This window comes from Paroedura picta, chromosome 3 (assembly GCF_049243985.1).
Source record: "Paroedura picta isolate Pp20150507F chromosome 3, Ppicta_v3.0, whole genome shotgun sequence".
Classification (NCBI taxonomy): Eukaryota; Metazoa; Chordata; class Lepidosauria; order Squamata; family Gekkonidae; genus Paroedura; species Paroedura picta.
This window is the reverse complement of record NC_135371.1, coordinates 63,254,280-63,279,235: the sequence shown is the minus strand read 5'-3', so window position 1 is coordinate 63,279,235 and position 24,956 is coordinate 63,254,280. Positions and strand designations below refer to the sequence as shown.

At 43.6% G+C, this 24,956-nt stretch overlaps 1 protein-coding gene and 1 long non-coding RNA gene across 5 annotated transcripts in view; both read left to right on the top strand.

The window, feature by feature from the left end:
- The window catches only part of SEMA3F (semaphorin 3F), a 184,846-nt gene that overhangs the window by 46,285 nt on the left and 113,605 nt on the right, over window positions 1–24,956 (top strand). The window lies entirely within an intron of this gene.
- LOC143832130 (uncharacterized) overlaps window positions 7,360–24,956 on the top strand; it is a 38,796-nt gene continuing 21,199 nt past the window's right edge. Inside the window, exon 1 of the long non-coding RNA XR_013229105.1 lies at window positions 7,360–7,422. This is a non-coding gene — a long non-coding RNA (uncharacterized LOC143832130). The remainder of the gene's footprint in view (window positions 7,423–24,956) is intronic.

Sequence of the window (24,956 nt, the reverse complement as noted above, 5' to 3'; positions counted from 1 at the left end):
AGGAAAGGGCATTGGGGAGCAATCTTGTCGATGGCCTCAGATAGTTATACCAGTCTTCTGCCAGCACATCTAGCAAATTTGCCAGGGTGCATCGAATCTCATATAGTGTTCCAGAAACTATTGGATCCATAAGTCTCCTCGAGCAAAAATAAATCTGCTCTCCTCCTGTACAGATTCAAATGGGTAGCCACGTTGATTTGAAGTAACACAATAAAATCAAGTAGCACCTTTAAGACCAACTAAGATTTATTCAAGGCATGAGCTTTCGAGTGCAAGCACTTCCAGAGGATTAATTGGCTGTTTGGCAAAGAATTATCTTATGGCTGTATTTGGATGCATGACACAGTTTACTAATATAACAGAATTAATTTTTTGCTATATATTCCTACAGTCATGTAAGGAGTTCTTAGTCTGAGGAAGAGTGCTTGCACTCAAAAGCTCACGCCTTGAATAAATCTTTGTTGGTCTTAAAGATGCTACTGGACTCTGATTTTATTGTGTATCTTCCTGTATCAATCCGAACCTTAAGCAGAAAATGGTCTGACCATGGCACCATGGTCAGCTGTATCGGGCCTTCAGTTCCATGAGGGTTTGTTTATTTGTTTATTTTATTATTTCTTTCTGAGATTTGAAATGGATTAAAATTTTAGCAATGCAATAGGAACAATATAAGACATATAAACATCATAAGAACAATGGGAACAACGTAATAAAATCATGTAAGACATGTCATAATAAATGCAAAACCTGGACTATAGAAATTAGAAAATAATGTAGAAAAAAAACAAATAGGCACAAAATAAATAATGACATAATTGCCCTGTGCTGTGTTTGATCCACTATCCTTAGGGTTGCCAACCTGCTAGCAACCGGCAGGAGTTTGAAATAGGTGGCGCATGGGAGTGCCTTTGGCACAAGACATTACATCACTTCCAGGAAAACCCAGGAATGACAGCAGCCTGCTGTAGGAATAACTGGAAACTCTAGTTTCCCACAGTTCCTAGATCAGACTGCTGTCACTTCCCAGTTTCCCTTGGAAGTAATATAAAGCCAATACACTGAGGGCAATTAAATCTCTGTCTCTGTTTCTCTCTGTCTACCTATTTACCTACCTATCTGCTACTGGCAGGAAATGAAAACTGGGGAAGGGACATTCCTCTATCCACACTGGGATCCAGGAAACCCTATATACCAGGCTTTCTCAACCAGGGTTTTATGACAACCTGAATTTCTCAAGAGACCTATAAGAATTTCCTGAATGGATGGTAGTTAATAAATTATACACACACACACACACAGACTAGAATTAGAGCCCATTGTAACAGATACAATGGGCGCTAGCAGGTGGAGGGGGAATAGCAAAGAGAGAGAGAGGTAAAAAGGAAGAGAGTGATTAAGATAGAGAGAGCTTGGCATTGGGAAGAGTAAGGGGAGGGGTTGTCCAGTCTAAGGTTGAATATGTGTGTTGGAGGGGGGGGGGTTGGTGGTGGTGTGGTGACAAATGAGGGTGTGGGTGTAGAGAGCTGGGTGTCAGGAACCTGTGGTTAGGAATGTTAGTTGAGTGTAGGAGAGGACTGAACTTTGGGAATTGTGGCTTAGTGGTTACAGATGAGCTTTCAAGAGCCATGTCTTCAAATATGTGAAGGGAAAATCAAACTGGAGACTCTTCTTAGGGGGAGATTATATGGCAACCAATTCCTCCCAGTTCTATGGCTCTGCTCCTACTGTTTCCATTTTTTTACTGTTGATATAATGTTATATAGCTACATGCCTCTTTCACGGTTGCCCCTTAGAAGAAGAAGAGCTGGATTTTTGTACCCTGCTGTTTACTACCCAAAGGAGTCACAAAGCAGTTTGCAAAGATCTTTTCCCTTCATCTCTCCACAACAGACAACCTGTGAGGGATGTGGGGCTGTGACAGGTCTGAGAGAACTGGGAATTTTCCACAGTCACCCAGCAGGCCTGAGGTGTTTCTAAGCAGTTTAAAATCACTTTCCCTTCCTCTCCCCATAACAGTCATCCTGTCAGGGAAGTGGGGCCTGAGAGCTCTGTGAACTGAGAATGGCCCACAGGCACTGTGTGAACTGAAAATGGCCCACAGGCCTCAGGTGTCTCTCAGCAATTTAAATTGCCTTCCCTTCCTCTCCCCATAATAGGCATACTGTGAGGGAGGCAGGCATAGGGGCCAGCCCAATCAGGGTGCCACACCCTGATTGGCCCGTGTTCCCTCGTGACGCCCGGGACACGTTCCTCCCACACTGCCGTTTCACAAATATATAGAGGAACCATGGATACGATATAGATATAGATATAGATATATAAACTGGTTGGCCACACCCTGATTGGCCCAGCCCCTACAGTTCACACCTTCCATACCTGGCTGCTTGCCACTCCACCAGCCTCACCACAGATGCACCTGCCTATCGATACCGGTGCCTCTGTGGCACTCACCCATTCCAACCAGCAGCCTGCGACACTGGGGCATGGATGCTGCCCATGGCGGCAGCGGGAAACCAACTGAGGATGCCCCGTTGAAGACACTGTGCTGCCACATTGGCCCAGCCACCCGCGGCACACAGTTATAAGGAGGGGCCCGCGGCGGCTGTGCTATGACGACAACTGCTCCCACAAGGTGCCAGCAACGCATGTCCTACCCAGCTCTTAGGGGGCCAAGGTGCCGGTGACCAGACAACCCCGCCAGTAAGCACGCTGATAAGCTGCCACTGCTGCACGCCATGCCCCCAGACCACTATGAGGAGGAGGCAAGCCCCCACCCACCAAGTCGCGGGCCACACTGACAACTCCACTCCACTCCCTCTCCAGCGCCAAGGCCGAACGGAGGCCGCTGCCACCACCATCAATGTGACGGGCCCTCTGCCACCTTCAGGCACACCCACGGCTGGAAGCAGCCCGCCCATCAGCACCATGCCTGATGCAACCCCACCCCACCAACTTCACCCTTGGGAGGTCACCGAGGAGTCAGGAGAACTCTCTGTGGCTCAGGCAGTCTGCCTCCTACCCACCCCCAAACTCCCGGTCGCTAGTGCCTGCTGCATTTAAACTGCAGCAGGCTTGGATACTTGTGTGTGCGCGCGCGCGTGTGTGTGTGTAAAACCTTTATAAATTTTTATTTGTTGTTGTTGTTAGTTGCGAAGTCATGTCCAACCCATCGCGACCCCATGGACAATGATCCTCCAGGCCTTCCTGTTCTCTACCATTCCCTGGAGTCCATTTAAAATTTTATATATATACATAAAATTTGTTAGACGTTTATCAGGTGATATAACTATATATGGTCATGTCCCTCCCCCAAAATGGTGAATGATGGGGCTGGAGGGGGTGGGAAGGGGAGGGGCTCTGGGTTATGCTTCCCAATCATATTCTGCATGATTGTGCCACTTCTGGGGTTTCTCAAAGTCGGGAGAATGTTTTAGGGGATAGAATGTTTTAGTAAAACAGATGAGAAAAGTTGAAAATGGCATTGCATGGACACAGACCTGAGACATCATAGTGAGGGGTGGTGTATAAATTGAATGAATAAAAATAAATAAAATAAAAAGCCATATGGAACAGGGGCTGTAATAATAATACTTGGCTGGAGTTGAGTGAAAACATTAGCTGGATCCATCCCAAAGCTTATTTATCATTTCAAAGAAGAATGTTTTGTATGAAATTAAAATAAATGTGCATGAAATTCTTGTCATATGTAAACTTAACTTTACACTAGTAGTGATAGATGAATTTGTTTCTTATCCCGTTAGCTTCAGTATTCAATTAAATAGAGATTTTTAAAGCAATAACTGAACTATGAAAAATTAGGAAGAAGGATGAGATTAAAGGTTACTCTTATACTGGCTGATTTCTTTGGACTTTTAGAGCCAAAGAAAATCTGACAACATGTGGCATAATGGATAATATCTTGAACTGGGGAAATCTGTATTTAAATTCTTGATCAGCCATGAAGTTCAGGGGGTGAGTCAGCCAGTAGTTTTCCTTCTAACTTATCTCACTGGACTGTGGGAGTGCTGGTGGAAGTTTCCCTGCTGCCAGAAAGCAAATGGCAACCCTATAAATTGAGGGGGGGAAGAATAATCTGCTCTTTGAAGGCTGGGCAGTATTTAAAAAATAGATAATAGTTAACTCCAGTATGTTCTCTTTCTAGAACATAAAAGAAGGAATGCCAAGATCAAGCATTTTTTCCTCTTGTGATTTGTTTGTTGTGATGCTAAGGATATGGGATACCTAGACATTCTGATGTTTTGTCAGATCTGGAAGGCTGTGAGAGGAACATGCCAAAAAAGAAAACAAAACAGAAAACAAACAAGAAGTCCAAAGATGCCCCCATGGGACAGGAGTGTATGACATGTTTATCTGAAAGCCCCTTTCCTTTTTTTTTTTCCTTTCAAGGGTCTAAAAGGAAATTTTGTAGGAGAAGCTGGTGGAAAATACTAGGAATGTCTGAGTGATTTATTGAAGGCAATTAGCCATGGAGAGTTTGTTTTCCCTAGGCAAAATAATGATGTGTCACAGCAAGGAGTTCCTTCCTGAAGGGAACTGAATGGAAAGAGGAAGATCTCAACAAACAGATATGAATATGGGATCCAAGTTCCTTTCAAGAAATAGCATCCCTTTAACTTACCATGTGCTCTGCAACATGGCTTCCTTCCTCCCCTTCTCCAGACACTTAGAAAATAGGTTGCCAGGAAAGAGGCTGTTTGAAATTGGCCATGGAAGCGAGATGGAATGCTCCTAGATCAAAGCATATAATTCCCCCACCCTTTTCTCTGTTCTGTTTTGACACATCAATGTTTGTCTTCCATTGGAGATGTTCCCTTTTGCTTGCAGGACTGAAATAGAGTCCTTACTCAGAGTCCAACTCTTATGTTCACACAGCAGAGAAAGGGTATGTTCAAAACAGCATTCCTTTATTAGCAAGAAGATACAGGGAGAGATGAAACTAGTATCGGGATAAGTGAGTTCATGCAGATTACAACTTTAACAATCAGGACTAACTAAACCTTGCTTTAGGATGCTTTAGGATGCTGTGGGCTGATCCTGCATTGAGCAGGGGGTTGGACTAGATGGCCTGTGTAGCCCCTTCCAACTCTATGATTCTATAACCAGGACTCCACCCTATAAGGCTAAGCCAACAAACACAAATATGTTGGGAGCAGACTGTTTCATTCAATACATACAACAAATATAACCACACCTTGCACCACCCATGTTTAAGTAATCTCTCACATATAAGAGAAACTATGTAATATTTCTTTAGCACTTCTTATGTATATAGTACTACATTATATCCTTGCTGTGCTGTCTAGGTTCTCACTAGAACACTATGGAGAACCCACATTAGGCCTGTTCTTAGGCAGCAGAAGAAAAAAGGAAATCACGAGGCACATAGTAGTCTTCTCTATGTTTATAGATGAAAAGGTTATAACATAAAGTCTAAATGGTCAAACATATGATCAAACATAAAGAGTCAACCAAAACGGGATCCTAGGTTAAGTGACCCGCTTTCTGTTTTATCTTCGTCAGTGGTTGCTCTGTAAAATGAATAGACAAGTAGACAATAAATGCATGTAAAATTTTAAAACACAGTTCATAATTTTACAATTTTACAAAGCAATATAACATACCTTCCAATATACCAGGGGTAGTCAAACTGCGGCCCTCCAGATGTCCATGGACTACAATTCCCAGGAGCCCCCTGCCAGCGAATGCTGGCAGGGGGCTCCTGGGAATTGTAGTCCATGGGCATCTGGAGGGCCGCAGTTTGACTACCCCTGCAATATACTGTCACAGTAGTAGTCGTAGTATCACATGGGCAAAATGCTCATAATCATCTGGGGATTTCATAGTGCCCATGAGGGCTACCTTCAGTTAGTATTTATAGAGAAGCTGGCAGTTACAGGTGTAGTCAATTATTTAAAGGGGCCAGATCCATTAAAGTAAATAACCCAAACAGATTTTTACAAAAAACAATTGTAATCAATGTTGACATTAAGACATCACAGTATTCAAATGATGAATGAAAAAACTTTCCCATTGTTGAAGACGGATGATAATGTTGTCCTTGGCATATAGTGAAGGTTGAAGTTGTTCCAGTCCTAAGAATATGAATTCTTCTAAGCTATGATTATATTCCAACCAATGTGAGACGAGAGGAGCATCTTTAATCTTGTTTCTCAGTCGGCTCCTATGTTCTGATATTCGAATTTTAAGAGGTCTAGATGATATTCCCACATAGCACAGTTTGCATTTGCATATGCTCATATATATTATATTACTGGACTCACAATTAATAAATTGTTTAACATGTACTTTAAAGCCATTGGAATGTTGATACTCCTTAGTTTCCAACATATATTTACACACCATACATTTACCACAATGATGATTACCTATTGGTAAAGTATTAATAGGGCATTCTATGGGTCTGATAATATCCTGAATATTTCTGCCATGACGCCATGCTATAAGTGGTTTCTCCTTGCAGCCCTCAATATGGTCAACCATATGCCAGTGTTTGTGTATAATTTTTTGCAGTTCACGAGAATAATCTGAGAACTCAAAAGATGATGTTAACCTGTTGGATTTCGGCCTGAGTTTGTATTGTAATAGAGCCTCACAGTCTGTTCTATCAGCGTGGTTTTTTGCTGCATTAATAGTCCACAATGGGTAGCCTCTGGCAGTCAGATCACTACTTAAAGCGATACATGCCCTTTGATATCTAGTAGCATCTGAGTTATTTCTTTTGGTGCGCAAAAATTGCCCAATAGGTAAATTGGTTTTGAGGTGCCATGGATGAAAGGATTGAAAATGTAATAAGGTATTTCTATCCGTGTCTTTGTGAAATGAAGAAATAGTTAACTGATCTTTTTCAATGTGCACCAATATGTCTAAAAAAGGGATTTGTGTAGTACTGGTCTGCATGCTAAATTGAATGGTGGGGTGTATGGTATTCATCCAATTTGCAAATTGGTCTATAAGCTCCCCATTGGTAAAAATAATGAAAATATCATCCAAGAAGCATGCATAGAAGTAAACATATTGGTAATATGAATTATATTCCTCATTACAAATTAAAGTCTGCTCCAGCAAGACCCATGGGCTCCCCAATTGCCCCTGTGGTTGCAAACATGTTCATGCTAAGGCTGGAGCAGACTTTAATTTGTAATGAGGAATTTAATCCATATTACCAATATGTTTACTTCTATGCATGCTTCTTGGATTTGGATTTGGTTATTTACTTTAATGGATCTGGCCCCTTTAAATAATTGACTACACCTGTAACTGCCAGCTTCTCTATAAATACTAACTGAAGGTAGCCCTCATGGGCACTATGAAATCCCCAGATGATTATGAGCATTTTGCCCATGTGATACTACGACTACTACTGTGACAGTATATTGAAAGGTATGTTATACTGCTTTGTAAAATTGTAAAATTATGAACTATGTTTTGAAATTTTACATGCATATATTGTCTACTTGTCTATTCATTTTACAGAGCAACTACTGACGAAGATAAAACAGAAAGTGGGTCACTTAACCTAGGATCCCATTTTGGTTGACTCTTTATGTTTGATCATATGTTTGACCATTTAGACTTTATGTTATAACCTTTTCATCTATAAACATAGAGAAGACTACTGTGTGCCTCGTGATTTCCTTTTTTCTTCTGAGTTCACATTGAGGAATCCACGGTTCTATATTTGACTGTTCTTAGGCAGCTGCATTGGCTTCCGGTTAGATTCTAGATCAGGTTCAGGGTTTTAGTTTTAACTTTTAAAGCCTGGGCCTCACATAACTGAGGGATCACCTGACTGACTAAGCCCTCGAAGGGCATTGTGCTCAACCAATACTAACAGGCTGGTTATCCCTGCCTCCCGAGATGTAAATCTGTCCTGAAACAGGGCTAGGGCCTTTTCAGTCCTGGCCCCTAGTGGTGGAATGAGTTCCTGGAAGAGCTGCAGGCCCTGGCTCAGTTTCACAGGGCCTGCAAGATGGATCTCTTCCACCAGGCATTTGGTTGGGGAAAATGACTAGCAACATCAGAGAGTTGACCCCATCTTACAAGTGCCCTTCTCTTGGATAAGAGAAGCATCTACAGGTTATGACTTCAGATACTGGTGTGGTAGCTGAAGTTGAATGAAGTGGTTTAAATCTGTTGTATTTGGTTTTAACTAATAACTAATGATTGTTATTTAAATATTATTTAATTATACTCTTTTCTTTTCTTGGGATTGTAGTTGTGGGACGCTTTAAAAAAAATGAATGCACACATTTGTGTTACCCTATGCTTGCAAGTAGGGATGCCAGTCCCTAGGGGGGTCCTGGGGATCTCCTGGGATTATGGCTCATCTCCAGGCAACAGAGATCAATTCTCCTGGAGAAAATGGCTACTTTGGAGGGTGGACTGCATAGCAGTATACTCCACTGAGGTCCCTCCGCACCACAAATCCTGCCCACTCCTGGCTCCACCCCCAAAGTTGCCAGGTATTTCCCAATCCAGAGCTGGCAACCCTACTAACAAAATTTCATGTGGTGTACAAAAAGTTATGGGAAACACTGAAATGTCTCTTTGAGATTGTGAAGTAGGAGGGATTATATAAGACTTGAAGCAACTGCATCCTATTCTTTAGGCCTAACAAAATCAGCTGAAATTACTAAAGAGATTACTGAGGCAGATGAATATATATGCACATATATCAGTCTGTTTCTTAAGAGGAGAAAGACTTAAGATAATGACAGAGGAGGGGTACAACAATAGCCCCAAGAAATAAATTTATTCAAACATTAATTGAGGGAAATTGTGGGAAGATTGGTGTATGTTTAATGAGATCTGAACTTTCACATGAAGGTGCTGAAAAGTTCAGGCAGGTTGTAAAGTGTGGAGTGTGATGTTTTGTGCTTCAAATCATGTGAAATCAGACACTGGGCAGGCAAGCACTCAGTCTTAGGATGTAGGTTTATACAGTACAAAATCTGTTCATCCTTGTGATGTGCAAATTGAATTTAATTGGCAAAACACAAACAAAACCATAGGGCCAAACAGCTGGAGTTTGGAGTTAACAACTGCCAATGGCAAGCACACACTCAAACTAACCTGTGCAGAGAAATCCATCAATGACCAGAATTCTATCCCCTTCACATTCTTTCACCTTATTAATTGTAGCCATGCAAGGAACAAATATAAAATAGTTCTTATTGCTATGCTTTATGAATATGCCATGAAAATATCGTGATTGCTGTTTCCATAAAAAGCTATGGAAGAAAAACATTTGTCCATTGTGATGTGCTTCACTCTGGATCATTTGGAGACATTTCCAGTGTTAGATGAGGATGTTTATAACCCGTGTTTGCATCTCTGTAGTGAAGTCTCTCAGGAAAGGATAAGCCTTTTGCTGGCTTGTTTCATTTGTCCTTCCCTGCAGTTACTCTTCAAGGTGAGATTTTTGTCCTAAACACACCTTTTAATTTATCCTAAACACCCCTGCAATCACAGTAAAGAGTTGCCCCCACTGTCTTTTTATGCATGACAGGCAGTTGGCTCCTGCTGTGATTCAAAACCAGCCTCTGACTTGATTTGTTCTGAATTTTCTTGAGAGTGTCGGGTGAGCACACACGAAAGTGCTCCTCCATTTGAATAAAAAGTGGCTTGCATTCAAAAACACTTGAGCGCACTCAGCAAAGAGTCATTTCATCCCAATGGTTTCTTTGGTTTCCTACCACCTGTGAATTAGTTAAATAGGAAAATAACTTGGCTCAGGGCCAGCGGGACTCTCATTACTTGTAATTAGCTTAATTACACCATAAATAGCCCATCAAGGGGTAGGAGGCAAAGCTCAAACAAATCAGCAATTCTGCTTTTATAATGCAACTCACACGGCACTTTGATCAAGCCAATAACAACAAATGAGCTAAATGGGGAAAGAGACAACTCCACAGCATGGGCCTTTGTCTCCCTCACAGCATGGGTGACCCAGTCTTTACTACTGACACATGCTGAAGATTCCTGGAGCTGGAAATTCCTCTGTTCAGATAGATGAAATAAAATGCTAAGTTCAGCAAGTTCCATTAACTTCCACTCACATGGATTTTCTTGTAGTGATAGTAGTCAGTTTGGAGAGTATCTGATGCCCAAGCAAAAGCTTTAAAAATGTCTTGTACATTTGTGCGGGACCTCAATCATTGGCGCAAGGGTTAATGTGCCGTATGAGTTCAGAGCATGGTTATTGAGAAGATGGGAGCTGTTCTGTTTATACAATGTGTTCCTGTGGCCTGTGGAAGGGAATGTTTATTATACACTGAATATTTTGGCTTCTTACTTTTTTTGTGATAGCCATCCCAAGAAACAATATATTGACTTCAGTGAACCATTAGTATAGCCTAACTGAGCCCTTTCACTGTTATAAATGAGAATCTTTCATCCTTGCCTCTTTAATTAGAGCAAGTTTATGTTTTATATCATTCTTTTGTTATCATGTTTGTACAGGTGTTCCCTGGGAAACAAATAAGGTGTGACTGGAAGACATGCATCTTAAAATACACAGATACATATAATGGAAACATGGCCATCTGTAACAGTTACAGAGAAGTATCTGTATAACCCTATTTCCACAGCCAACTTATGATAACCCCATAGTATTTCCAAGGCAAGAGATGTTCAGAGGTGCTTTGCCATTGTTTGCATAAGAATCCTGAACTTGGTGTCTCATCCAAGTACTAACCAGGGCTGACCCTGCTTAGCTTCTGAGATCTGATTATCTCAGGCAAGCCTGAGCTATCAAAGTATTGGGGGGCGGGGGGGAAGAGAGACAATAGGAATCTCTCACTTCACACACCCACACACACCATGCCTGCTGCTGTGAAACGTGAGTTAGTCTGTTTAGTCAAACTTTAACCATGGAATTATTAATGATCACTTCCTTCATAAAAATCCTATCTTTCAATTTGAGCATCAGTTCCCGTGTCCCTGTGGATTCTTACTGTAAATAGTTCTCTGCTAGCCATAATTACCTGTTGTAACAATCACAGCTCATTTAAAAACATTTACTGGGCAGTAAACAACAAAGCAGTCCTCTATCAAAGATATGAGGCAGATAAATCACAATTTTAATTTTTACCACTGACTCCTGCGCACAACAGCTGGATACTACTTTTCTCTTGCTGCATGTGAAGCAGATCTGAGGAAGAAATGACAAAATCATATGAATGTGTGCACATGAAGCTGCCATATACAGAGTCAGATGCTTGGTGCATCACGGTCAGTATTATTTGTTCAGACTAAAACCAGCTCTCCTAGGTGTAAACTGCATGGAGCTTTTATTCCAATCCCAGGTCGATTCAGTCCCTGCCGTTTACACAGAATGCGATTTCTATTTTGATTTTGGCCGATTTAAATTTTCTTTCTGCAACAAGCAGGATTAATCCGAAGTCACCCTACTTTTATTGTGCAATATCTTAGAGTACTTCAGCATATCAAGCAGGTTCTCTGCCACTGAGCCGCAGTCTTTACTTTCTCACAACATCCTTTCCTTCACTGGAAATAGTCTGACGAAGGCTGCTTGCACTCGAAAGCTCACACCTTGATTAAATCTTTGTTGGTCTTAAAGGTGCTACTGGACTTGGATTTTATTGTGCTGCTGCAGACCAACACGGCTATTCATTTGAATTAATAACTATAGCAAGGGTAACTGGTGCAAACAGGTCCAGGGCATGAATGGATTTCTGAGAGGGAGGGAGCAGGGTCCCTGGCGGAAGAGCTTCCTTTTGCAGATCCTGCGGAGCTGTTTTAGCTCCGTCAGGGTCCTGATCTCCTCCAGAAGCTCATTCCGCCAGGTGGGGGTCAGGGCAGAGAAAGTTCTGGCCCTGGTTGAGGCCAGGCGGGCTTCTTTAGGGCTCAGGATCATTAGCCGGTTGGTGGTAGCGGAGCGTAAAGCTCTTTGATGTATTGTCTACTCAAGAAGCTGATGCAATGGCATATCTCAACCATGTTGTTGTATTTACCAAGAACTTATTAAAAATTGCTTTCCCAGTAAATGTAACCACACCAGGCAAGATGAGTTTCCAAACAGGTGAAAGTTAGACCAGTTTTGCTAGAGCTAGGTATATTTGGAAATTCACAATTGCCACAGTTCCAGTCCCTTCCCCCCTGGAATTCATGTGTTTTATGTTTCACAATAACCATGAATTTCATTTGATAGCTTGGTCATTTGAGATGGCTGGCTGTCACGGATAGGAGATTAAAAATTTCATGGATACAATACTCTCAGTGGAGTTTATAAATAAATAAATTTCACACTGTCACTCACTGCTGAATCAACTTATCATATGACCCAACCTATTTCTTTATCTATTGTAACAATAGAACAATCCCTCTTTTGCATGAATTATATATAGAAGAGTGATGAGGTTTGTCACACTGATTTTTTAAGTTCTAGATATCTTTCAGCCAGGTTGATAGATCATATCTTATTGTATCATATTATTTGCCTAATGCATAATTACTAACATTTTGGATTCTTCTACCTTTGTATCAAAGACCTTAGAGCAGTGGTCCCCAACCCCCGGTCTGGAGACCGGTACCGGTCCGTAGATCAGTTGGTACCGGTTCGCGGCTCCTCCTTGTCCTCCTCCCCAGCTGCTGCCTCGGGGGCTGCCCTGCCACTCTGCCGCCAACTCACCTTTGGTGTTCTTCAGCGGCCGCCATGGCTGGGGCTCCCCCTCGGCGTGGCACTGTGCACCTGCTGCTGGTAGCGCCCCCCAGTGGGCAGCGGGAAGACAGGGGCACTGGCGAGAAAGCAAGTGGAGCAGGGGCTCAGGCAGTGGTGGCGTCCCTCGGCAAAATACTACTCCCCCCCCCCAGGCCTCAGTAAAATTGTCAAGCATTGACCGGTCCCTGGTGATAAAAAGGTTGGGGACCATTGCCTTAGAGGTTGCTTTGCAAATAAGGCACACTTAAATATGACAGCCAGCTGTCAGCTAAGAAAATACACCATCCTCCTTGTAGCACAGCCTGAACTGCAAGCCTAGGTGTTTTTTTTGAAGAGGTCCCTGTCAGGATGCATGTTGCACTAGGCGGTCTGAAAGATTCCAGGCAGTGTCCAGACAGTGTTCTTCCAATAAACGGTTTTCATGGCTATCTGTGTTTACCAATGGCAACAGTGTGCTTGACATAGTATAAATACTAAACTTTCAGGAGAATAACTAAAATAGAGTTGGGGGAGATGTTGCTTATTTTTGTTGACAAAGGTTTCTGAGGTCATAGAACAGGGGTAGTCAAACTGCGGCCCTCCAGATGTCCATGGACTACAATTCCCAGGAGCCCCTGCCAGCGAATGTTGGCAGGGGCTCCTGGGAATTGTAGTCCATGGACATCTGGAGGGCCGCAGTTTGACTACCTCTGTCATAGAAGATCTTTCCCCCTTCAAGGATCACTTATCAATGGGGGATTGGAATGCTAAAGTAGGAAGCCAAAAGATAACCAGGATAACAGGCAAGTTTGGCCTTGGAGTACAAAATGAAGCAGGGTACAGGCTGGTAGAATTTTGTCCAGAGAATACAATGGTCATAGTAAACACTGTTTTCTAACAACCCAAGAGATGGCTCTACACGTGGACATCACCAGAGGGTCAACACAGAAATCAGATTGACTATGTGCTCTGCAGCCAAAGATGAAGAAGTTCTATACAGTCAGTAAAAACAAGACCAGGAGCTGATTGTGGTTCAGATCATCAGCTTCTTGTTGCAAAATTTAGGATTAAATTGAAGAAAGTAGGGAAAAACACTAGGCCACTCAGGTATGAACTAAATCATATCCCCGACGAATATACAGTAGAGGTGACAAATAGATTTAAGGAATTAGATCTGATAGACAGAGTGCCTGAAGAACTATGGACGGAGGTTCGCAACATTGTACAAGAGGTAGCAACTAAAACCATCCCAAAGAAAAAGAAATGCAAGAAAGCAAAATGGCTGTCTGAGGAAGCTTTACAAATAGCTGAGGAGAGAAGTGAAGTGAAAGGCAACGGAGAAAGAGAAAGATACACCCAATTGAATGCAGAGTTCCAGAGAAAAGCTAGAAGAGATAAGAATGAGGTGGCTGGATGGAGTCACTGAAGCAGTTGGTGCAAACTTAAATGGGCTCCGGGGAATGGTAGAAGACAGGACGGCCTAGAGGATCATTGTCCATGGGGTCGCGATGGGTCGGACACGACTTCGCGCCTAACAACAACAAAAAGAAGATCTTTACTTTCTGCAGCAGAGTTGGGAACTCTGCAAGAGAGTTTTTATAATTAAAAGTTGTACAGTCATAAGATGCACTCAAATAAGGTATTATCTTGGTCTAGTCAGAATTAATGACAATTTTAGGAAATACATTTTTTGTAATCCTATGGCATAAATATGGAATGGATCCAGTGATGTAAAGCTGTAGCATTGCATATTTTTTGAGACAACGAAGGACAGGTTGCCCAAGGAGACTTTTTTGCAGAGATCCCAGGCTCCATAGTCAGTGTCAAGGCCACACTGTGTATCTAGCTGTTTTGTTAATCAATTAAATACTGTTTCTATTTATTGAACAGTGCTGTCCCAATTGGTGCTCCATGTGATTTAAAAAAAATTCAAATGATGCCTTAAAATATGTTTTTGAAATGTATTTATTTATTTTATTGTATTTATATTCCGCCCTTCCTTATGGCTTAGGGCAGTTTACATTTGAACTTGTGATACAATATTGGAAATTTCATTTGTGATTCAATACAAAGGTTAAAAAAAACATCATAACATAACATTACTAATGGCATAACATTGAATAGTAGAACATTTAGCAGTTTTAATGATTAACACTGCACCATGGATCAGTTCTTCATTTTCAGGTTGCAGTTTGTTGAGGAGGGTGTGTCTAGGGACTCCGATTTGGTGGAATTGGTTCATTGGCCTCAACCAAAGGCTTGGTAGAAGAGCTCCAGTGTGCAGGCCTTGCAGAATTGCTTTAGTTCCTGCTGGGCCCTGATTTCTTCTGGGAGCTCATTCCACCAAGTAGTGGCCAGAACAGAGAAAGCCTTGGCCCTGGTCAAGGCCAGGCGAGCTTTCCTGTGCCCAGGGATCACCAGCTTGTTGCTGTTTATAGAGTGTTCTCTGGGGGGTATAGGTATAGGTAGAGAGACAGTCCCTCAGGTACTCAGGGCCTAGTCCGCATATGGCCTTTGCCATTTGAACCTTTGCATTGTTTGCAGTTTTTGAAAAAGGTAATAATCCAAAATGATCAGCATTTTAAGGTGCCAATATCTTATATTTCTCCAGAAATTACCCCATTATTGTGTTAATTATCATAAAATTATTGTTGCAAAATATTGATTTTGTGACTTGCCTCAGGTTTGTGTGGCTTTATCTTATCCATTTTATTAGAAGTAATTTCCACTGAGTTCAGTGTAGCTTTCTCACTTGTAACTATGCACTGGATTTCAGGCTTAGACACTTTTCAAGAATTTACATTGTAGTTACAGATAGAACTGGGGTACTGAAACATACTGTAACTAGAAAATAAGCCCGCTGTAGTGCCAATACAGCAGGCCCTAGAGAGGCTGGGGAGTTGGGGTTGCGGGTGTGTGGAGCACTGGGCTCCCCGGTCTGCGGCCTACCTGGAGATGCGCAGCAGGCGGCACCAGCTCCCATGCGGGCGCGGGAGGTTCGGCCTGTGTGCGGCCGGGGTGGCTGGTGGCGGCGGGAGGCAGTGTTGGGATGCAGCGGCGTGAGCGTGGGCCAGCGTGCGAGAGGCGGAAGGTGCGGCCGGCTGGTGACGGCGTGCGCAGCGTGGGCGGCTCCCTGCCGCGCGGGCCAGCTGCGAGCCGTGAGGTTGGTGTGGGCAGCTGAATGCGGCGGGGCGACTGGAGGCGTCGGTGGCTCGGCGGGCGTAGCTGCGGGGCTCTCCTGGTCATGCGGGCAAGCAGCGAGGAGTGTGGCCGGGGATGGAGTGAGTGGCGGGGGCTGGAATGGGGGCAGCTGGAGCGACGCATTCAAACTGAGGCGGCTGGCGCGACGCTCCCTCCAAATGGCCAGGGTTCCCGGGGTGGAAAAGGAACAGGGACGCGGCGCCCCTGCTCCTTGCTGAAGATGGCGGAGTGGCAGGGCCAGAGGACTTACCCCGCGGGCTGTGAGCGCGATCTGCGAGGTGAGTCTGCGGCCGGCCTGGCTTGGCCCTGGATGGACACTCGGAGGGACCAATCAGGAGCCGTGAAGCGGCTCCTGATTGGTCCCTCCAAGTTTCTATCCCGGTCAGGGCCCGCCCTAACTCCTCCCCAACAGGGCTTACTCTTTTATTTAGTCCGTGCTGCAAGGGCAAATAATGACATTTTGTTAGAAACGAATTAGTATCTGCGAACAAAAACACAAGTTTTTCCTGGTCGGATATATCATTAGCCCATCTAGTAGCCCAGCAAGAAATTTGGCCCTAGGTTCTGTATACAGTGGGCAAGTGAGAATGTAATGTGGGAGATCCTCCAAAACTAAAGCTCCACAAATACAGAAGCATTATCACCCACTCAGTACAGCTGTTGGCACTGTTTGAAATTGCATGGAGGTAAAAGCTACTCTGAGACTATGAGTTGAAAGATACACTAAATAGGAAGATCTCAAGTGATTTGTTTTGATTAGTTTGTACCAGGGTAAACTTTTAGATTGCATGATTAATAATCTATCAATCAAGGCATCTGAGATAAATACCCAGTCTCTGAGTTGGTACTCCTGCTTTCAGCCCCACCTCTTTGTCCCTGGCCAGCAGGGAGAAATGAATGAGGCGACCAGGAAGTGATGTGGGCACAGTGGGGATGTTGAGAGATGATGCTCTGGTTTTGGAGCAAAATTATATGGTAAAAACTAAAACCAGAGCATCTCCCGCCCCAATGTGCGTACATTGCTACCCATTCTTGGTAAGTGTGCCCCCTTCCAGTTGCCACAAGGAACCTGGCCACCCTCACTGTGAGATTTGTCTTTACAGTTTATATCTACCTCTCTATATGTGTAAACTTCTTTGTGTTCTCATTTGACACTGGAATACGGGGAATGGCCCTCAAATGGCTGAATTCCTTCCTCCGGGGCCGTGGACAAAGGGTAGTGATAGGAGAGAGAGTATCTAACCAACACCAGCTCACATGTGGAGTCCCACAAGGAGTAGTCCTCTCTCCTATCTTATTTAACATCTTTATGCGCCCTCTGGCTCAGCTGGTGCGGAGGTTTGGACTGGGTTGCTACCAATATGCGGATGACACCCAGCTCTTCCTCCTGATGGATGACCACCTTGACTTTCCCCCAGAACCCTTAGCCAGATGTCTCGAAGCAGTGACAAAATGAATCAAGCAGAGTCGCCTGAAGCTCAACCCTACAAAGTCGGAAGTCCTATGGTTGGGTAGGAAGGGACCATGGGAGGAAGCATGTCTGCCCACCCTGGACGGTGTGTAGCTCTCACCAATGCACTCCACCAGGAACCTGGGCGTGATCCTGAATGCTTCCCTTACAATGGAAGCCCAGGTCACAAAGGTAGTGTGCCTGGCATTCTACCACCTCCGGCAAGCCAAGCTACTAGCGCCCTACCTGGACCCAGAGCACCTAACCACAGTGATCCACACGATAGTCACCTCTAGGCTGGACGTCTGCAGATCGCTCTACACAGGCCTACCCTTATGCTTGATCCAGAAACTGAAACTGGTGCAGAATGCTGTGACCAGGATTCTCACTAAGACATCATGGAGATTCCACATCCAGCCGGTACTCCAAGAACTTGGCTGGCTCCCAGTTGAATTCTGGATCAAGCTTAAGGTTCTGGTAATCACCTTTAAGGCTAACGCAGTTTGGGCCCAGTGTATTTGAAAGACTGCCTCCCTGCCTATATCCCCAAAACAGTCTTATGCTCTGCCACCTCTAACTGGCTGCGGATCCCTGGCCCCAGAGAGCTCCTCAGACCTTAACAAAGGCCAGAACCTTCTCAGTCCTGGCCCCCACCTGGTGGAACGAGCTCCCTGAGGAAATCAGAGCCCTGCCTGAACTTCCAAGAGGGAGCTGCAAGAGGAAGCTCCTCCACCAGGCATTTGCTTGAGGCCGACTGACTTAGAACACCTGCTGGGCCCCCAGATGCCCCCTCCATGACTGAAAGAATTAACCTCCCAGTGTTACTGTTAATCGTTATTTATATATTCTAAATGTGGTTTTGTAATATTTTGATGAAAGTTGTTGATGTTTTTGAAAGTTGTTGATGTTACAGTCTGTATATCATTCCATGTAAGTTATATAATGTTCAAAGAAAGTTATATAATGTTCAAAGAAAGTTATATAATGTTCAAAGAAATGGGAAGTATAGAAATCTAAATAAATAAATAAATAAATAAATAAAGTGTTAGAAAGGCAGCCTAAAAGTTTACATATAAATAAAATAGTACTTTTCTAGAATCCCAGTTGCCACTGTGGGTGCATTAGTCTTTGAAGTATCACATGAGTCTTTTTCATTCTATCGCAAGAAGTGATGAAACGCCTCACACTTTTGCACCTTTCCTCAGGGAAGTCATGATTCCTTAGCAGGGACCATCATTCCTTGGCTTGATGATTGTTTTGTCTCCTTCTCATAGTAGTTTTCATACCTCAAACCTCCTTTTCTACCTTGACAGCTTTCATCTCTCCTGTTCTTCTTAATACTTCTCTCCCACAAAGTTTTTCTGTAGATTTTTTTTCACCAGGAGGTCTTCCTGTCTTCAGGAGACTCCTAATCAAGCTCAGCTGGGGAAGGTGATGGATTCCTGATTGCAATAGCAGAATTGCTCTTCAGGCCATTCATCCCCATTATATGGCAAACAGGTTATCTCAAAGGAAAGACACACATTTCCTGTCTGTACTAGCCCTCTCCCCCTGCCCCCTTTTGGCAGGGTTCAGTCTGGCTTCCCTCACAGGATCTCAGCATGCTGCCACTGAGGATATAGTCTTTATATGTTCAGTTTTCTATATGAAAAGGCCCAGCAATAAATATCTAGAACATGTGAGCTGGAGATGCTTGCTGCATGAAGATTCTTTTCCTGAGGGCCCTATTCTACCTGCAGAAGTAATGCTCATACAGTGGTCATTGTACAGTTAATGAAAAGTGCACCTGTGTGGTTGATGTTTGGAGCTGCTTCTTTTTCTTTTTGCCTTTCCTCTCCTGTTCTATGGTGTATTGAAATAGGATGAGTAAAAGTGTATGATATTAGGTGTAAATAATATGAGAATGTTAAGGTAAATGTTCCATTATCCCATAATGAACAATTGGCTCAGTGGCTATCATGCAGTACTTGGCTATCTTTATTGTTACTATAGAACAATCTTTCTCCACTTTTTTACTGCTGAGAAACCCCTGAAACATTCTTCAGGCTTCGAGAAACCCCAGAATCATGCAGAATACGGTTGGAAAGCATGGCTGGGTACATGCCCATCCAGGGCGTCTCCCCTTTCCACCCCTCCAGGCCCATCATTAGCCATTTGGGGAAGGGCAGATGGACATGACCATATATGGTCTGGCAATTATGTCATTTTCAGAGCAACCCAGAAGTTACATCATCATGTAGGGTAAAACTCTTTCATTCACACAAATATCTATGATTTAACCAAAGAGCTTGGATTAAACAAGCTAGCAATGAGTGGGAATGGCTAGTCGGGCAAACAGGTGGCAATGGCATTGCACAGAATGTGATGTTTGAGGGGTAAAAACTGGATGGATAGCACATTTTCTTTTTTGTGAGCAGGAGTTTTCACAAGAGATAAACCCATGTTTCTTCATTATTTCCTTTGCAAATTGAAAACCACAGACATCACCAGTTTCCCATGATCAAACACATGTGTACATAGCCCTAAGCAGGTCATACTGATGTAGGAAGATAGGTCTCTAAAAGTAACCTCATGCTTAGGAAAGCAAAGATGCCATTCCTGAAGAGCTGCAATGGAGGACTCTGTGACCAAGCCCTAGGAGGAAAGGCTGAGGGACTTCAGAATGTTCAGCCTGGAGAAGAGGAGGTTGAGAGGGACATGATTGCTTTCTTAAAGTACCTGAAAGGTTGTCATTTGAAGGAGGGCAGGGAACCATTCTTGTGGGCAGCAGAGCATAGGACCTTCAATAAACTACATGCAGAACGGTACCAGCTAGATGTCAGGGGGAAATTTCACAGTCAGAGTAGTTCAGCAGTGGAATCAGCTGCCTAAGGAGGTGGTGAGCTCCCCCTCACTGGTAGTCTTCAAGCAGTGGCTGAACAGATACTGATCCTGGATGCTTTAGGCTGATCCTGCACTAAGCAGGGGGTTGGACTAGATGGCTTGTATGGCCCCTTCCAGCTCTATGATTCTTATGTCGAGGATGACCTTTTGTGTTGCCTTTCCTGGCAAAGAGTAGCATCTTTATCCACCAAAACACAGCTAGGGTTGGGTGTGTGTGTGTGCGTGGATTCCAGCTACATGTAAGGCCCAGCATTCTGTATGGTATAAATTGAGTACTGGGACAGATGCATGGGTTCAGCACAACCTTGCTGTTCTTGATTGTCTCCTTAGCAGCCTCTAACCTCCATACTTCTCTTTCTTTTGTTTCTCCTCGTTTCCATTCTCAGGCAGTGCCTAATTAAGCTGATTATCTTTTGTTTTTGCTTCTGTACTCACCTCTGTCTAGCACTCCCTTTGTGTGCTTTTTACATTTCTCCATGAGCATCTGTAAGGAAGGATCATCTGAAGAATTCCCACAGGACTGAGCCACTATTAAAAAATGTGTGCATTCTAGTTGATGAAATACGGTAGTAGTTACTCTGCTGGCATTTCAATTAAATTAAGTCACCCAGAGTAGAAAGGAAAAGACAAGATAAGAAAAGCCAAGCTCCATCCCACACACACACACCAGCATACATGAACACACACCAGCACAGTTGCTGCTGACAGGAACACAGGGAAGCAGTTATTGAATATAAACATGCTGTGTAATTTACATGTTAATTATGTTGAATGTGCTACAAGGCCATAATTAGAAACTAATTGGGTGAGAGCACATGTAATTGGTTTTACTGGCATAGCGGACATCCTCGTGATGCACCTGGGAAGTCTTCATAGTCCAAGGGGGAATTAGTTTTTGCTGTCTGCTGTGTCAGTCTTCTGTGTCCAGGTATTGTTTAAAATAATCAGATACTCCAAGGGAAGTTGGCTATGTATTAGTAAACTCATTGTGAAACAACACGCACCCCTCCCTCATCCTCTGTTTATTATTCTGGCTTCACTAATATTAAGCCCATCTTTGGAACAGCACTCCGCCAAGTCGCCCGTCCTCCCAGGCAGCCCTCCTCACCTCTGCGGCCTCTGAACAGTGAGTCCTCTCTGCCGGGAAAAGACTAGGGCCAGCGCGTCAAAGATGCGGCGACCCTGCTCTTTTCCCGCTGCCTACCTAGGACTTCGGCCGGGGACGAAGGTGGCTGCTGGGGAGGAGGGTTGTGCCATGTCGAACACGTGGTGGCCCTGCTGCTTTCCCTCCGCCCACCGAGAGTCCTTGCCCGGGGAGGGACCGGCCCGCTGCCCAGCAGGGCTCCCACCTCCATGCGGCAGCCCTGCTCTTCCACCACCTGCATGCCCACTGCTGGATGTGCCCCACTTACCACCGCTGCCGCATCCACATGCCTACCCTCTTTTGCTGCCACCCACGCCGCCACCTTGACAACGCCGCCACCCGTGCCGTTTGCGCCCCGTCACAGCCTATCGCTTCACCCAGCCGCCCTCACTTCTCCCCGGCCCTCCAACACACCATGCCCAGCCCGAGAGGGGCCTACCCATGACCCCACAGCTCCACGCCGTCCACGCCATGCAACCGCTCTGCCGCCGTGCCCCTGCTCTACCGCCGTGCCACTGATATGCCGCCCACACACACAGCCTTCTCTCCCCCCAAACAGGCCCATTTTTATAAATGGACTTTGTTTCTAGTATTTACTTAATTTAAACACACTCTCACACACTCTTCTATGATTTTATTTTCTTTATTTGCTTAGCAGGGAAACTGAGCTAAAAATAACCTGAGCACAAGGAACTAGTTAACATTCATTTAATGCTATTAATGTAGGGAGATGTTGTAGAGCTGTTAGAAATGGCATAGATTCCCCCACATCAAGGATTTGCATAGCATCTTAGGTTTTTTAAAAGGGCAGAGAGGGAGATCTCAGACTGAAAAATAATTAACCTAAATAAGAAAAAACGTTTTGTTGACCTATAGAAGAAGACATTTTTTTCTGTGAATGTGAAGTAATTCAGGAAAGAAAAGTGAGTATAGAAGAACTTGTAGGAGATATTCAGAACGTTCTTTTCTTATGTAATGATATATGCTTACAGATTAGCTTTTAATGAGATCATATGAATTCATGCATGTGAAATATTACCTGCAAACTGGTTATCCAGGTAACTTTATCAGAGCCAAATTCAGTGTTCAGTTCACAAATCCATCTTGAAAAAGTTGTTACTTTACAGTTCCATCTGAAGATATTTCTAGGATGATTTCGAGAAAGCAGATTCAGGGAGTGATACTTTTATATCTGAAAGCATACTATGCCAGTGGTTGGAACACTGCTTTCTAATGTGATCCAGTGAGCATCTTCATATGTAAGTGATACGTTACAAGTCTGCCCCAAGCACTGGAAGCAACACAGTGGAAGAAATAGAAGGGACAAGAGAAGCAAATGTTTAGGAGCTGAAACAAGAAGGGGGGAAAAGGTGGCAATTAAGATAAGAGTTAGACCTGAGCCTGTGTCCTGGATAGGGTGGTATAGAAATCAAATAAATAAATAAATTCTTGGACAGTCCAGTGTCCACCAACTAGTTTGACTTCTTAGCAGCAACTAAGCACCTTGTGAACTGGGCCATGATGCTGTTTAATAGCCTTTTCCTCCTAAACAAAATGTCTAGAATGTGAATGTTTTAAATGTGAAATAGGAAAAAGTTATTTGTTGCTATTCATTATATATTCTAGAATCCAAGTTTTATGCTCAGATTGCACTCAGGGGAAATATAAAATCACCTGTGCAAATGGCCATAGGGAAACAAGACTGAACTGAATTGGAGGGAAGGCTGTATTGGAAGCGAACCAGCTATTATTCCCACACCACTGCTCTATAACCTGATGACAGGGAGTCACCAAAAGCAATTAAAAGGCTGTAAATTTTAAGAACTGATACCGAAGGATTCTGCTTTATGGAGCCTATAATCAGCCTGTGGAATGTAGTGCCGGCAGAGAACATGGAGCCAAATACTGTGGGGAACAGATAAAGGACTGGATATTTTCATGATCACTGGCATCTTTTATAGCTGGTGGAGAAGAGATAAGGAAGGTAATTAAATTTTGTGCCTTAGGGTGTAATATGAGAGTCCCCAGAGGTTCAGGTTGGAAAGTCTGCACCTGCCTGTGTGTTAGCAGTGCAGAGTCAACTATATGCTTTGCACACACATGGGCAGGTGTGGACTGGCTGGGAGGAAAGCAGAGGCTGCCTTTCCCTGGAGGCAGAGAAGCAGGAATGGGCCTGAGCTCTGAATGCAAGACTTTAAATGGCTGTAACCCACAATCCTCTTCTTCCAGAGGACTCTTGCTTAATTCAGCAAAGCTATTTGTTTTAAAAGGGAAGTGTATTGTGAATCTACAGTGCATGGAAGTCCGTGGGCTTAGAATGGTGACATTCTGTTTAGGGTTGCACTGTTAGCCTTGTACTAGCCCTGAATGGAAAAGAAAGGATTCCAGATGAAATGAGTAAATTTGGGCTAGGCTGATTTGCTTGGTTCAGTATGGTGAATTATTCTTCCTTTAATTGCAGATCAAGAAGTGAGAGCATTGAATAAAAACAAAGACCCCCCATTTGGTTGTATAAGCAACAGTAATCCTGCTTTGTGGTCCAGGTAGCTAGATTTCAAAAACTGCTGTTGACTGCAGAGCTTCAACATCTGGACAACCATCTCATGTTTTAAGGAAAAATCGGTCCATATCATGCTTTCACCTAATAGGAAAAAACACAGTTGCTGGTATTGCAGCCTTTCATATTTTCATTAAATATGAGTACCGGACAGATTCTCTGAGGGTGACTTAGCTTTTCTTTACTTTTGAGATTAAATTTCAGAGTAAATTGCATTCCAGTATATTTTGACAATACCACTGTTGTGTCAGTAAAGTTATACAAATTGGAAAACCTGAATTTGTATAGGGGGAAGAAAGCTGTCTAGAGACTGACTGATAGCTACAGAGCTGGCAACAATGATGCCCTCATCTTCTTCTCTAGCTTCTCTAGTTTTGAATGTTCATTGACTGGGTAGTGTCTGGGAGTTCCGGTATTATCAGCTACCCCCAGCTAATTAAAAGGGGATTAGGCTGTCAGCCAGCCATGGCAGTAGGGTTTTGTTGGTCTCCTTTGGTGCCAGGCCACTGGACTGTATTGCGAGATAAGATACTTTGTTAGGAAATCAGTTCCTCTAATTAGTTCTTGTGTTCTGAATAATTTGTTTCATTTGGTTACATGGGTGTTGTGGAGATACTAAATCCCAGGATCCTTCACAAAGCACAGATCCCAGGGAAAAAACAGAGGCATTTCCCATACCCTGGGAGTGGAATTGAGACCAAGCCAAGAGCAAGGAATTTGACTTTCTCATACAGGGAGAACAGTGTTATCTGCTGAGCTGCCAGCATATCATGGAGAAGCTTTGTCCAGATGTGCAGCACTAGTGCAGCAGACTCTGTTCTTAGTCTGGAGAAACACAATTGATTCTGGTGGGTTGCTGTAAATTGGCACTGTTGTCTCTGGCAGTAGTGGAAGTGGGCAGAAACAGATGGGTAGAGAACACCAGAAAGACATTACAGAAATCACCCAGATATATTGCTAAACTTAGAATACTAATATAATATGGAAATGTATTGGTTTTTTGCTGCTGATTATTACT